A 16,798-nucleotide genomic window follows, 5' to 3' on the forward strand; every position below is an offset into this window, starting at 1 on the left:
CATTAAAAAAAGATTCTTAGGCAATTTAAGTTAATACTTTTGTAAAATAGGGGAAGATGTAGAAAAACGCTCCTTATATCTGAAGAAGTTAAAAATAAACATAAACTGTTGTGATCACTTTTTCTACAAATTCATTTTATCCCCAGCCCCCAAAACCCTGTAAAAATCCAGATTGGTTTAGTAACACAGACAATAACACGGATCAGATTTCCGCTGTTGCACACATCACTACTAGGGATTTATGAATCTAGCAAGATCCAATCTGAATATGCAATTTAATTCAAGTTCTCAATTTGATTTGAGGAGTCAAATTGAGTCGATCAGCTTGTCAGTGAAAAAGATTTGATCTGATCTGAAGGCACCTGATTTTGACTGTCAAATCAATGTTGGGATTTGATCTGAAGATTCAGTGCAAAGTTTTATTTGGCTGACATACCTTTGAATCAAATGTTTTAATTGGAACATCACAGACTTTATTGCCTTCCAGTGCAGCAAACTAGCGAAGATGAAATATGCACCCCTCAAATTTCTGTTCTTTATAAGCAAACCATTTTTTCAAGCCTAACTCAAGCCTGTGAAGCGATCTCCTAACAGGAAGTAGGATTAAACAGTGGAAGGAATGTCAGGCTGTTCAGTTCAGTAATAGAAAATACAAATGGATGCCCAGGGAGTGATGTGAATGTTAAATGGCCCTCATTTAGACGCCAGGAGGTCACCACCATGTGCCCTTCATTATCCAGTGCTCTTAAATGCAGGTATGTCTGTCTATTATGAAGGAGGGGAGAAATGAGATCCTATTTATGCCTCTCTGGGCACTGGAACCAGCTTTGCTGGTGAAACATACCTTAAGGAGGAAACCATTAAAATGATGAGCAGGCAATTTGAGAAGTGATTCCCAAATGGTTGCAGGTAAAGCTGTTCTCTGTCATTAGGGAGGGTGTTTTGTTGCTGACTTTACTGCTTCTTCTGAAAGGTCAGGGTGTCTGTTCAGGAGGGGTCCCAGACTCAGCCTTCCTGGTGGGGCAGGTTGTAGGTTCTGCTCATGGACCAGCTGGGATCATTTCTGGTGAGGGTAGATCTGGCCACCATTTGCCATGCGATCCTTACATCCAGGTTGGAGTGGATGTCCAAGACAATAAACTAATCAGAATACAAGACTTAAAAATACATCTCTTCTCACCAATGCTTGGATGATCAGGCTAGATTCAGAGAATTAAGAACCAAGCAAAGCTTTATTACAGTAGCTGCATTCCTACACAACACTCTGAACCTGATACCCATTTTTTGGGTTCACGCAATACACAACCATAAACAAACCAAATGGGATGGTTTGGGACAAAATGATGAAGCACAAAAAAATCAACCAAGATTAAACCATATTTCATTAGGTCTGCTGCTTGTTTATTTCAAAACAGATTAAGTAGACTGAAAGCAGTGGACGATGAAAGAAGACTGTGCTTGGAGGACCTGAGGTTGCATCTCTCAGCAGAGCTGTTCCTTTCCTGAGACTTGTGGAATTTGGGTGGAGGAGCAGCAATTCTCTCTTGAGTTGGACTGTAACTCCCATCATCCATAGCTAGCAACATCAATTGGGCCATTGGGAACTGCTACCTCAGAGTTCAAGACAAGTTCATTTATTGATGTGTCTGAAAAGCCATTGTAATGATAAGAGGGGGCTTATGGGAGGAGAGAATCTTCTGTGCAGCCAAATGCAATTCTGTCTTAATAGGTAACCTTGGGGTCATGCAGTTTGAGCTCTCCCTTCTTCTCCATCTTGGGCCACTCCTCTTTCTTCTTCATGCCAGTTTTCCTGTTCTCATGTAGGAATGATGCTTATTTATCAGCAGAACTTCTCCCATAAACACCCAGTTTTTAAGGAAAAGCCAACATTTCTATTCCATTTTCTTGCAAAGGCCCAATGAAGAGATGCTTCGACATCTTCTCTGAATGAGATCTGAAACAACTGGAGTCCTAATTAGCATTGGAGCAAAAGATACCTTTGATCCCAAGAGCTTTCTTTCCTCCTGGAAGCATCACTTGAAGGCGACCTAGTGCCCAGTGACAGACGTGTGATGGGGAAAGCCATGATAGAAGAGGAAGTGAACAAAGGCCTACCAGAAAGAGATGGGGGAATCTTTTTATAGTAATTTTATTAAAGATTATAATTACAATAGTAAAAACTAATACAAACTGAAAAAAAATAGAAGAATAAAAAGAAAGAATAGAAGGTGCAGAAAAGAAAGAAAAAAAGGAAAAAAAGGGGAAAAGGGGAAAAAGAGAAAAATGAGAAAGAGAAAGAGAAAGAGAAAAGAAAGTGAAAGTAAGAATATGGTAAAGAAAAAGAAAAGAAATATATAAAGAAGTGACTTCCTACCTTCATCACAATTAGTATAAACAATTTTAGTAACTTATCACTTTCTCTTAAAATACAACAAACGATTTCTTCTTCCCATATCCCATCTCTTATCTATAAACAAATCCATAAAGCACCATCATTTCAGTCCTGAAATCAGCAAAAGTCCATTAACGGTTACCAGAGATAACAACATATCTATTTTAACCTTGATCAAATAAACCAACTTTATATTCCTTCCTTTTACTTCTAACAATCTTAATCCTTAGTCCCTTCAAATAATATGTATGTATGTATGTATGTATGTATGTATGTATGTATGTTTCAAATTTGGACGCTGCCCATCTCACAAGAAAGTGACTGCCATTGAATTTGATTTCTTTTCATTTTTTCTTTGTCCCTTCTCATAAAATTCTTCAAAACTTTAATAAGCTTCTTTTGTAAATCCAATATAGGAAAATTATCCAAGTCACTCTCTTGGTCTGTTATTTGTACATCCCTTTTAATTATTAAGACATCAACCGGTTCCTTTTATATGTCCAGTGTAACACCTTTTTCCATGTCATCCTTACAGAAATCCACTTTCAACTCAGTCTTGCTCTTATCAGGTAAGACTTGTTCCTCTTCCATAACATCTTTTAAACACAGTTTATCTATAGAGACCCACACTCTTAAAATGAACTTCTGGGTCCATTGTTCAAAAATATCCTTCAATATTTTCCTTCATTCTGTAATTGTAAATCACGTTTAAGTATTCTTCTCCTTTAATTGTAATCTTTAGTTCCCTCTAGTTCCCTCTAATGTCCAATTTTTAAAATCTTATCTTATTATGTTTCAAAACAAAAGCATTTTCTCATGGGAAAGATTCTTTATAATTGATTCCAAAATCTTATTTCAAATTTATCTGGAGCCTTATTTGTAACTTTCCAAAATCAAAGTTTTAATCACCCTTTTGTGTTTATCCCCCCCCCCATTTTTCTTAAGCTCTTAAACTTGTAGTTAAAACGTCTTTCACTAAGGATTGAAGGAAACTCACCCAATGCTGTAAAATCTGTTGATCCAAAAGTTCCTAATAGCTGAAAAAGAGTTAACAAGCAATTTCCAAAAGTGATTAGAAATGGAAGTATGCAAACTTAGTGTGCTTTCAAAGGTGCTGACCACAGCTTGAGCAAGATGGCTATTCCCTCATCTCCCAGAGCTCTAAACCTGCTGGAGACCACTGTCTTGTGGTCTCCTCATGATGGGCAGTTGTCTGGAGCACTTGTGGGCAATCTCTGGTCCTCTTCTTTTTCCACAGAGGTTTGAAGAGCCAGCCTACCTGCCAGCTCTTCCTTCTTCACCATGGTCATTGGCTCCACTTTTTGCGGAACTGTCTTCAGTCCGCCATTTCTCCCCTGGAAGTCCAAAGAGATGGGGGAATCTGAACATTTCTATTTCTCTCAATTTTTCATTTTTGTGCATCTGTCAAATTCTCTTTTCTCCCTGCTTCATTTTAGGAATCTGTCAAATTCAATTCATCCAACTTAAAATTTTGCTTTCAAAATAGTTCACTCAAAAATATCTATGTTTACTGCATGTTTCTATACCTGTAAGCATCTTTCTTTCCCATTTTGCCCAGTATTTACCATTCTTGCAAACAAACATTCTTAATGTGATGCATTTTTGTACCTCTTTTCATGAATATATGCATTTTTGCACAGAAGTTTCCATAATATATATTTTTTAAATAAATCGTGAACCATAAAGTTTGGAAAAGTCTGAATGTCGAAGGCTAACTCAGATCCAGTTTATGTATTAGATAATTTTGCATTCAGATGTGAACTGTGAAATCCTCATCCCTACCACCGTATAGCAATTATGGAACCCTAGAGCTGGAAGGGGCAATGGAGGCCATCAACTCTGCTCCCACCCCAACCCCCAACACCTTCCCCTGATGCAGGAACCCAAACCAGAGCACCCATGACTGTCGGGCATCTAATATTTGTGCTTCCCTCAATTTCTTCTCTGGGTGCAGTCCCCTGATCACCTTCTGGCCCTTCTCGCCTTCCTTTAACCTTTCTTGAAGTGTTGTCCCTGAAACTGCCAAGAGGGCTCTGACCAATGCAGAGACTTTTGTTCCTTGGCTGGATCTTCTTCAGGGAGCCCTGCTCTGGCTGCAAAGGAGGTGGACATCACTGTGTTCAACTGCAAAAAAAGGAGCTAGAAGCATGGAGAAAAATGGAGAACTCCAGGGAGTGATGGTGGAAAAAAGAGAAAGGAATGGAAAATGTGAAAATAAATGGCACATTCTTTCAGAAAGGCTGATTCAGGTAGAAGCCAGCAGGGGATCCAACAGCAGGGAAATCTATATTAATGGCAAAGGGGTGGGAAGAGGGAGAGAGATGAAAGGGAGACGGATTCATTTGTGAACCACTTGTTAACAGCTTCCGCAGATGCCCCTGGGAAATATGAAAAGAATACAATAAGCCAAGAGGCCGCTCTCTTCCTCTGTCTTATGTTTCAGCTCATTTTCCCCTGGTTGGGTCATCCAGACAAGTTCAGCCGGCTTTGATTCTAAGTCCTCATTGTCTTGCTGGATTTTCAGGTCTCCCCAAACATGGAAATATCAAATAAAAAGTTCATTATTTCATCTACTTGCTGCTTTTCCTTTCAAGCTTCCTGAGCAAAGTCACAAAGACTTCTCTTTTGTTCCCCAAATTTAGAAGAGATTTCATGCTCCCGTTGTCCCCAAACTGCATGCATGTACATCCATGCTCATGCATGCATGCGTCCTTACATGCACCCAGGGACACACCTGCCACCTGATTTTTAAAAACAGGAGCAATTCATATTGATTTAATCTGTTTTTTCCCCTATATATAATCTAAATATAATCTATTTATCATACTGGATCCCATCCCTCCTATGCGAGAACTGAATGAAAGAATTAGCTTTTCCCCAGGGTCCTCGTCACAGTCTTGTTGAAGCAGCAGCAACACAACTGATCCAGTGAATCTAAAACAAGTGATGCACAGTCCTTTTTGATCTGAGATACATGATGGAACGATGTGTCAGGGGTTGTTTTTCAAGAAATAGATGGGCCAGGAGAACAATACATTTCCATTCAATTCAGTTAATTAACACAGCTAAAATGACTAATCCCCACTTATATTCCCTTCTGTCTTATATTCTGGGTGAAGCTTTGGTGCCACAAGCTATGCATTTATCACTCTGGGTCCAAAATTTGAGTCCCTTCACTATGGCTCCATGAAGGTGTTTTGGGCTGTGGAGATCTGGGAAATGAAAGTGAAACTGTTCAGAAAACAAGAGGGGGTACGGGGAGAAGATGAGTCTATCATATGTGTGACTTCAGTGGCATTGATTGTTCAGCACCTCATGACCCTTCTGTGCCAGATGGCCTACCTTTCAAAGAGGCACGAGATAGTGATAATGGGAGATTTCAATTATTCTTACATCTGCCATCAAAAGTCAAAGGTCCAACAAATTCTAGTTTTCTCTTGCTGACAATTTTATTTGTCAGAAGGCGGAAAAAGCAATCAGAGGGTCTTCTATCCTGGACCCTCCAGGACAGAAGACTGTCCAGGATAGACTTAATCTTCCCTAGGAGGTATGAGTTGAATATGTGAAGGTGATCTGCCCCATGAGGTGATCCATAATCCGATGATCCTTGAATTCATTATATGCAGAGGTGGAGGAGCAATGCAGAGTCGTGCCTCAGTACAAGAATTCAGAAGAGCAGATTTTGATGAACTCTGAGAGAAGGAAAGTCAGATACGTTGGCAACAAATCCTTAAGGAGAAAAGTGTCCAGGATTTCTCTCTCCCTCTCCCTCTCTCTCCAGTATCTTGATTCCTGAGTTCTGCAGCTGACAGATCTTCTTTCTTGTCTGCAATAAAACAATTTATTTAGCAGTATTGAGTCTTTGAAGTTTCTGCTGATATCCAATTCCTGAACGCAGGGTTGAATTTCTGGAAGAACAGAGATTTAGAGCCATCCCTGGCCTGAAGTCTGACAACAAATCTGCCTACTCCTATTCTCAACTCTGCAGAGAAGAGGCTGCACTCTGACCCCGAGATTAAACACTGGCTACAGATCTTCTTGCAGTCTCATTGACTATGCATCAAGTTGCCATGCCTTGCTACAAAATCGGAATCAATCTGAACCTGATGAGCCAGTTAACCCAGACAGTGAACCAGCTAGCCCAGTAGGTGGTGGGGCAACCTCTACCACAGCCAAAGACTCCTGTACCTTGTCCAGCCCAAGATCCCCAGCTGTCGCTGCTCTAATAACTCTGAGGATCTGCTCCCCTGCTTGACAAATATGATGGGAATCCTGACAAATGTGTCTCCACTGTGATTTATGCAACTCCCTAAGACCTCACTATTTTCCCACGGACCAACCTTGTGCAGGATTTATATTTGGCTGGATGACAGAGGAAGCTGCAAACTGGGAACCTGTCTGAATGCATAACAACACAACTATGCCAATTTTGTGGTACTCCTGAGGACTAACTCAATGCTCCAGTCAAATAAGTGGCCACCAACAGATTAAGTGCTTAGTGCATGAATATGCTGTTGCTGACTTCCAGTTTTTTGCTCAGGAGGAGGACTGGAATGAAAGAAGCTTAACTGATCAGTTTAAACAGAGGCTATTGGATAAATATGAGACAACCCCATTCTTCAGGGCACTCCAGAGACTTTATCTACCTTAATCCACAATTGCTTGGATATTAATGGAAGATCTCAGGAATTGTGGCAGAGTACAGATAGAAGAAGACACTTTCTCTTTCATTCCCTCCTCCTCTTCCCCGCCCACTCTTCAGGGATTTCAGTGGTTGAACCTATTCAGTTGGGAACCTATATAGCTCCGCTATTTGTTCAAGTAAAGTTGTGCTGAAGCACAGAAGGCCTATGTTGATATTGTGGAAAACCTGGGCATTCTGCATGTGAGTGCCTGCCAAGACATCCCCCTTCGGAATACCATATTTCTGGGGAAGAGGACATTTTTTAAGCACATGCCCTAACATGGTCTGGTCTGTTAAAAAACAAGTCTGTCCCAATCTCCAAGGGCTCAGAGGCTAGGGCATCCAGAAATTAAGTGGAGCTGAGATGTGTGGAACATTGCACTGACATTTAGTCAAACTTAGAAAGTGACACTGTGTTATTCTTTCTGTACCTAGAGTCCACTTGCTTAAGGGCTAGAGCCAAGTTCTGTTCTGATCCCATCATAGTCCCATCAGACCTCTCATCCTGAAGGAAGAGGATGAGCCCAGAGTGACTCATAAAGCTAGACCCCAACACATGAATCCAGTCCAGAGTCTCAAGAACAACCCTTTGACCCACAGAATCATGGGGGGGGGGGGTGCCAAGTTGAATATCGAGAGCTGAATGATGCACAAATGATAGATTGTAGGGAAATGCTTTATGGGAAGCAAAAAAGCTCAAGAGGGCAGGTCCAACCACGCACACACAACACACGTAAAAAAGGAGCAGCCTTGATTGTACAGTCATGGCCACTGTTCTGACTTTTTTGACCACCACCCCCCTTCCAACAGATGCACCAATGGGAAGCAGTTTATAGAAAGAACTGCCTGAGAAGGATTAGCACGTACATTCTCTAGGCCTCCTCACTTCAACTTCTATTTCTGTAATGATGGGGAGAAATTTGTTTAGTTTGCTATTTGTTTATTAGACTTTATAGTCAACATCAGCCAAGGCTGAATTAATCTAATTTTGCATTTTCAAACCAAGACACAAACCAACACTTCTCTACTTTATGCATTAAGCACTTCTCTAAAATTGGCAATCAATTTGCTTTTGTTAAAAACCAACCAATCAACCAAAACCACAGATATTATGAGAAGTCTGCACAAAAATTCATAGTGTTTATGAAAATAGTATAGAAAAATGTATTATATCGAGTAACACTGATGTAGAAATATTAGCCTCTACATTAGGCCAAATTGCAAACAAAAATGAATATGTTTGGAGAAATACACATAAATACATACATATTTTTGAAGTTTTTTTTTCCCCTAAAAGTGTGACTAGGCTCCAGTTATCCTACTTTGGACACATTATGCGAAGACCCAGCTCTCTGGAAAAGGCTCTAAAGCTGGGAAAGGTGGAAGGAAGAGAAGAAGAGGATGACCAGCAGCAAGGGGGATGGACTTGGTTACAGAGGCGATGAGTGAACCATTGGAAGACATGAAAGAACAGGTTAGGGATAGATCATAATGGAGAAAATCTATGTGGTTGTTAAGAATAAAAAATGATTTGATGGTACATAATCAATCAACGAGGGTATAATCTTAGGATATATTTTCCAAGCAGTGAGAGAGAAATGTTCTATTTATAGGACACTCTGCTTCTGATCATTCTTTGGAAGTGAAAGTTGGACTTTGAAGAAGCAGGAAAAAAAAGAATATTGACACTGTTGTTGTTGGAGAAGGTTCCTGAGAATACCATGGACAGCCAAGAAAACAAACTGATGGATCATTGAACAAAACAACCTAGAATTCTCACTCAAGGCACTAATGACCAGGCTCAAATTATCCTACTTCGGACATATTATGCGAAGACCCAGCTCTGTGGAGAAGGCTTTTATGCTGGGAAAGGTGGAAGGAAGAGAAGAGGATGACCAGCAGTGAGGGGGATGGACTTGGTTACAGAGGCGATGAGTGAACCATTGGAAGACATGAAAGAACAGGTTAGGGATAGATCATAATGGAGAAAATCTATCTGCTGTATGTGGTCGCTAGGAGTTGAAAACAACTTGATGGCACATAGTCAATCAAAAAAAGGAACTGAACTTGCTAGTTTCTCCAAAATGGCAATATGAAAGAAATGGAACTTAAGAATGAGATAGAGAGAGAAACCACAATGTGTGGCTTCATCCATGCCTCCCTCTGTTTGGTGGCTTCAATACCCAAAGGTGAATCTTGCTTGGAAGTGGTGGCTTGTGGTGGCCTGGGCTGGGTATTCTGGACTGCGGCCAGCCATAAGAGCAAAGATACACCACAGCCCACACCTGACCAGCAGGGCTGTCCCTAGGTGAACACATGGAAGACCCTATTTGTTTCCCACTGGTGTTGTCAGAAAGGCAACAAGACTTACTTCTGAAAACCAAGCTGGGAAGTTGAAAAATAGGTATCCCTGCTTTTCTGTTTGTTCTTGCATGGAGGGCGAGGAAGGCTCGTTCCGCTAAAGTGAGCTCAGAGGCAGGCGGATCTGCAGGGAGGAGGTCAAAAAAATCAAGATGGTGGCCCCAGCCATGAGACTGAAGCTCTGCCCTTTTTTATGTGTGCTGTGGCGCCTGTTAAAAACAGGCAGAATTCCAACTGCATGGTTGTGGCCGCTACGTTGACTTTTTTGACCCCGTCCCTGCGGATACCACTGCTCAGAGACCAGAGTGCCCAGAAGGGCAGGGGAAAGAGTGAAAGAGTTAGCTGGGATTGTGTTCTCATTTTTTGAAAAATATATTTATTGAGAATTTTACATACATACAATAAAAGTAAAATCTGAAGAAAAAGATGGAAAAGAAAGAAAAGAAGAAAGAAAAAGGTGCAAGAGAAAGAAAAGGAGGAAACTAAAATTATGAAATATAATGACTTCCAACCTTCCCTTCAACAGATAGTTACAGTCTTATCATCCTTCTCCTTCTTAAATGTTACACAAATCCCTTCAACTCCTCGCTTAGTCCAGAGGTTTTTTAATCCTCAAACCCATAAATCATTGTATCATTTTTTTCTTCTTTCAGCAAAAAGTCCATATAAGGTTTCCCATCTTTCAAAAAAGTCTTTGTCGTCTTTTCTCTGACCGAAGAGGCCAGCTTTGCCATCTCCGTGAATTCTGACATTTTCACAATCCGTTCCTCCCCTGTGGGTCATTTCATTGTTCTTCCATCGCTGAGCATACAGTAGTCCGGATCGTGTCCCCATTTGGGGCCTGAACTCGCCTGCGTTGGCTCGGCCATTGAAGAAGCAAGACCGGAGCTTCTCTGTCCCATTCTGGGCTCCAGTGCAGAAAAGTGGCCTCTTTCCTCTCCTGGCCTCGCTCTGCTCACGGCTTCCGTTTGGCTGGTCGAGCCCCCAAAGTCCATCTTCATCCGCGGCAGGGAACTGCTGCGATCAGAAACCCTGCCTCAGTTAATACTGGTTCAATTAGCCTGCAACACAAGGGTTATACCCCTGCAATTTTATGGGTTTTGAAGGATATTTGTCTGGGTATAATTCACTCCAGGCCCAGTTAGCCGATGAAAATAAAACTGGCATCTGGGGTAATTTATTCATTACTCCGCTCCCCTGGAAGGTGCCATTAAACAGCCTCTGCTCAGCTCCATTTTCACAATACAGATGACTTGCTGGGCTCTTCCTGGCAGGGATGTGCCGAGCTAAACTGCAAGGAGCAGAGATTCATTTCCGAATTGGACTAGAGCTCTTGGTGCTTACCAGTGAAGTCTAGCAGGGAAAGATGCCATCCTGGCATACTTGGGCATGTCTTCTGCTCCCTCCAAGCCGGAGAAGTCCTTCTCCCCCTGCCCAAAGGGTTAGCCATTATGGAAAGCAATGGTAAGAAATGATCAGGGGTGGCGGGGGGTGGGGAGGGAGGTTGCCTCGATAGGCCAGAACGTGCAAGCTCCATGGGAAGCCAAGAGGAGACCTGGGGTGAGAAACTTATGCAGCAGCAGACATGGGAGGAAGTTCAAGCAGGGGAAGTGCAGGGCCAAGACAAGTCCCTACGTGGGATGAACCATCGACAGATAGCTGAGGTGGCTGACATTGGGAAATCCTACCAGGGGCTGGAAAGGGCTGGACTAAAAGACAGCACCGAGGCACCGATCACATCAGCACAAGAACAGGCACTAAGCACCAGACCCATAGAAGCAGGGGTCTACCACACTAGACAGGACCTAAGGTGCAGAATGCGCAGAGAGGCTTCAGAGACAGCCCAACACATAGTGGCAGGGTGTAAGATGCAGGCAGGAACAGCATACACTGAATGGCACAGCCAAGTAGCTGGCATTGTGTACAGGAACATCTGCACAGCGTATGGGCTAGACCCTCCCAAGTCCAGATGGGAGGTTCCACAGAAGGTCATGGAGAATAACAGGGCTAAGATCCTGTGGGACTTCCAGATCCAGACTGGCAGGCAGGTACTGGCCAATTAACCAGACATTGTGGTAGTAGACAAGGACCAGAAGACAGTGATGGAGATAGATGTGGCAGTGCCAAGTCATAGCAACATCAGGAAGAAGGAGCATGAGAAGCTGGAGAAGTAACAAGCCCTAGAGAGGATATGGAGAGTAAAGGTCATAATGGTCCCGGTGTGGTAGGAGCACTCGGGGCTGTGACTCCTAAGCTGGGAGAGGGGCTCCAACAGGTCCCAGGAACAACCTCAGAGCTCTCTGTCCAGAAGAGCGCAGTGCTAGGAACAGTTAAGATACTGCGCAGAACCCTCCAACTCCCAAGTTTCTGGTAGAAGACCCGAGATGGAGGCAGACACAGAACACCCATAGGGGTGAGAGGGGACTTTTTTTTATGAAGCTCCACCCTTTTTTACATGTGGTTCCCCCAAGGAACTGCATATGGTCTCCTAGCATATCATTTTAGCCCTCAAAGGAGAAGAAGCCAAACCTTTGCGACCTTTTTGCCTTTGGGGAAGTTTTCTTCAGGGTAGGGGTTAAAGAATAAACTGGATGCTTTAATCCTTGCAGATGCTTGGGTCATCCATTTCACCCCTTCAACTCCAGAAGCATCTGCTGAAAACAGGCTCTGTCTATGGTTGGATGACATTCCATCAAAGTCTCTCACGGGCTTCAAGGGGATGAGATATGTGCTCTTCTGGGCTAAATCAAAGGCTGGGTTTTCACAACATGCTGGACCACAACTGAATCCCATTTTAGCTCAGCCTAATATTTTTGGTGACTCCAGCTATACAGTATTTGAAGGGGGTAGGCCTAAGATCCTAACCCTGACCCTGACCCTGACCCTGACCCTGACCCTGACCCTGACCCTGACCCTGACCCTAACGCTAACCCTAACCCTAACGCTAACCCTAACCCTAACCCTAACCCTAACCCTAACCTTAACCCTAACACAGTGTTTCTCAACCCTGGCCACTTTAAGCTGTGTGGACTTCAACTCCCAGAATTCCCCAGCCAGCCATGGGTACCTCTGGGCAGCTCACAAGTGGAAGATGGACATTGCCCTCTTTCCTGCAGTTCCTTTGCAACTGATGTTTAGAGTAGAGACAACTCTGTTTTCCATACCAATAGCCCCTGATAGACCTTTAAACCCACCCGCATTAGTGGTCATGACTATGTTGTGTAGTAATGGATTCCATGCTTAATTATGTGCTGTGTGAAAACATATTTTCTTCTGCCAATCCTTAATCACTTCCCAAATACTTTCATTGGCTCAGCCCATTTCTAGTGATCGGCAAACAGGAGAAAACTTTTTCCCTGTTCAGTTCCTCCAAGCAGGCATAATTTTATACGCCTTCTTTGTGTCTCCCCTCTGTGGTTTTCTTTCTAAGCTAAAGAGTCTCAAATGTTCTTGCCTTTACTAGTAACACTAAAAATGTTCCACATGGCTGTGAAGCCACCGCCAACCTACAAATGGTACTAGCCCCCTGCGCCCTTAGCTTGTATTGAGTCAGATGGTGATGACGCTGATGATCATGAGGCTCCCACTTTTCTATACAGAAAGCACTCAGATTGGCCAACAATTTAAAACAGGCAGTTAAAATCTTATAGAAACAATTAAAATAGGGTTACTAGATGTTCTATCCTCTTCTTTTGTCCTTAAATCTCCATCTGGACAGATTTTTTTTAACATCTGTCCAGGATTCTACTATTCTTTCATTTTAAAGCTTTGATAGTAGAAGACAGAGGAAAGAAGCAGAAGTGAAGTGACATCCTGTACCTTCCTCCCCTTTGTTCTGGAGCTGATCCAAGAAGCAAGAGGGTAGAATGGCCAGCAAGATGCACAATGGGTTGGCCACCAAACAGTTTAATCAGGGTGGTGGTGGTTCTCAAGGGCTTTAATACACAGATCCAGTTGAGTGATACGTTCATTTAAAAGGACATTTATTTTGAAATACTGCTTATTATTCCAGGACAGAGTCATTATTTTTTAATTGTCAGCTGATCCAGATACATACTCCTCTTTGGAGTGTCTTCTTTTTGGAAAGTTCAAACATGGTAACCTTAATTAGAATGAGTTATAGAACCATCAAGTTACATGGACAAGTGCTTGCCATCTTAGCTGTCTTTAATCATAGCTCTTCCAGTGACCTTCTGTCAGCCCTTCAAGGTAGACCATGTAAGGTTTACCCCGTTCGTCTAGAGAAACTCTCGTGACACATGGGTTCAACAAAGAAGTTTACTCAAGCGTAACGCAGTAGTTACAAACAAAGCCAGGACTGGCTTGACACATCTTGTGTTACAATTTATAGTTCTCCCCTTCCCGTGTTTTGCCCGTTGCTATGTTACATATTACAGATTGCAGATTACAGATTGCCCCAGTAATCCCCCCTATTACTCCAATGGCAGGTTCAGCCCAGTTCTCATTGTCCCTTGATTGCTCTGACCTGCTGGCGTGGACGTGTTTCCTCTTAGTTCTTTCAGTTGCGTGCAAAGCCGGGGTTTTCCAATCGCGCGCTGATCGCATTTCCACGAGCCATGGCTCAGTCCTTTGTCTTGGCGCTCGCGGCTAATCGGTGTTGATACAATACATCCACTCTGCGGTTTCTTGTTAAGTGGACGCAGGTGGCTCGTTAATCAGCCACGGCTTTCACTTCCTCTTTTCCCCGGCTAGTGAGTGGGCAGTAGAACTGACTCAGCACAGCTGGGCAAACTCGCATGGCGGGGCAAACTAGCCGTGCCGCACCGGCTGAATCTGACAGACCAAACTAGGACACCAACGTTATGAATGCTAATACTACTTTTATTATACAGTTACAGCACTAGAATCTTGGAAGACTGAATATGCTTCCCTCCTCCCTCCCTTTATCTTCGTGAGAACCAGGGAGGGTCTTGTCTGAAACACTTTCTCAAATTACAGTTCTGCCCAGACTCAGATTTCTTTTATCTGACCATTGTCTTGGTTGCCACTCTACCTTCTGTTCCTCAAGGTTATTCCTTCTGCCCATTACACCTTCTGAGATTGTCCATCCACTTTTTTTAAACCTGTCTTCCCCTTTCCTCAACCCTGCCAAGCACATTCATTTCTATGGTCCATCATCTACTTGCTTCACCTGTCCAAATCATCACCTCAAGGGAGCTGTCATGTCTTATTAGGTCCAGACGGATTGGCTGATTCTTCTTGCACTCTACGGTAACTACCTTAGTAACCATCTCCAAATTTGTAACTTGAAATCCAAACTGTAATACATCAGTCTCCCTCTTTTTCACTTTTTATCAATGTTCAGAAGCTATTCTGAACTTTGTTGTCATCAAATTATTTTTCTACTTCACTGTCTTGGCTAGGTTTGTCATTTCTTTCCTCCCTATGATCAATCTGCTCTTTACTCCACCAATACATGGCTCATATGTTGTTGAGCCCGAGAAAATAAAACTATCTACCACCTTCTTTTCTTTGCTATCAATTGTTAAGTTCACTGAGTATGCTGGCCTAACTTTCATATTTAACTTCAACACATTCACTTTCCATTTTTATTTGCATAAAGAGGTCTTTTAAATCTTCCTTTCTTTTGGCTAATAAAGTGATATTGTCTACATCTCTCAAACTGTTAATATTTTGACCTCCTGTTTTGGTTCCAGCTGTCGCTTTTCCAATCCTGGCATTATAATATGTGTGTTATATAAATTAAACAGAAATGGGAACAATATGTATTCTTGTCTCAGTCCCCTTCCTATTATGGAACATGTTGTTTCTCCAAATTCAGATGTTACAGTAGCTTCTTGTTCATTGAAGAGTTCCTCAGAAAACTAACCATTGTTCAGTCATGCCTTAATATATTCCACTTTCTAGCATGATCTACATAATCAAAAGCCTTGCTGTAATCAATAAAGCAAAGTTAACAGCCTTATATTCTCTTGCTCTCTCCATTATCTATCTTATGTTAGCTTACTTACCTTAATTCCCTCCTGCCTTTTCTGAAACCTGCCTATTAATTTAGCATTTATCTCTCTATATTTTTTCCAATCATTTTATTAAGAGTTTTAGATAGAACAATAAAAGAATACAAGTGAAAAGAAAAGAAGGAAAAAAAGTTGTAAGAAAATGGGGAAAAAATCTCCCCCCCCTAAACATTTATCTCTATATATAGAATTCTATTTTACTTTTCTAGCTCTTAAGCAAAAGTTTGCTTATGTGAAGAACTAGTGCAATGTTTCAACCATTAGCACATTCCCTTTTCCATTTTTTAGCCCATGTACTCTTGTTCCATATTTGTTGACATAGAGCTGTAAGCACTTTAATAGCCTCTTCTCCTGGAACTTTAAACAATTCAATCAGTTTCATCTGTACTTGATGCTTTCAAATGAGTGGCCTTTGTCAAATCTCACTTTCTAGTTCCCAAACACATTTTTTCTCTGCAAATGTCATTTACACTCTAAACTGTAAATTCTCCTGTTATTTCTCTGAATTTCTTAAAAATCTCTCGCTTTTCTTTTCTTGTTTTCTGGATTGAGATATCTTTCTCCATCCTTTCTAGTTTGACACTGGAAGTCTGCATTCAGTTGTCATATATATTTCTTCTTGCCTAAGGCTTTTATGTTTTCTCTATCACAATAGCTTGTTCAGGTAGCCATTTGGATCTTTTTCTCTTTGAAATGTTGATAACTTTTTCTGTTATGGTTCTCACATTGCTCCTTGTACCTCTTCTCGTAGCTTCTCAAGTTCTGCTTCATGAGTTATCTGTACTGATTCTGCTCCTTCCTTTGATCTTATATTTTGACTGTCTATCCAGATCACATTTTGCTGGCATATCTATTCTCTTTTAATTTTCTAATTTTAACTGGTGTATTAACATCAGGATTCATGATCTTTTTCACAATCTGTATCTAGAAGTGTTCTGGCTGACTGGATGGCTCTTTCTGATCTCTTGTCCCTATTATGTAGTTGATTTGATTTTGACATTGTCCATCTGGTGATGTCCAGATGTACAGTCTGCATTTATGTTACTTGAAGCAGACGTTAGCAGTGAACATTCAGGTTTCCTAAGTTCACATTCCTAAAACAATTGCTTTACTATGTGTTATTTCTGCTTTGACCATTTCAAACTTTGCTCGATTGGTTCACACTTTTTGGAAAATGAAGTTCTGCATCCTTGGGAAATGAGGAACACTTTCAGTCAAATCAACCATTAACTCATTCATTCTGAAAAGGCCTAGCTAAAGAGGGAGACGTATTTCCCGAAAGTAGAGCATGTGGGGTCCTGAGGACATGCATTCCATTACTTGAGAACATTACAGGAGAAG

This window comes from Python bivittatus, unplaced genomic scaffold (assembly GCF_059951505.1).
Source record: "Python bivittatus isolate LINGU-HERP-01145 unplaced genomic scaffold, Pbiv_v1 ctg000390_np1212, whole genome shotgun sequence".
Taxonomy (NCBI): domain Eukaryota; kingdom Metazoa; phylum Chordata; class Lepidosauria; order Squamata; family Pythonidae; genus Python; species Python bivittatus.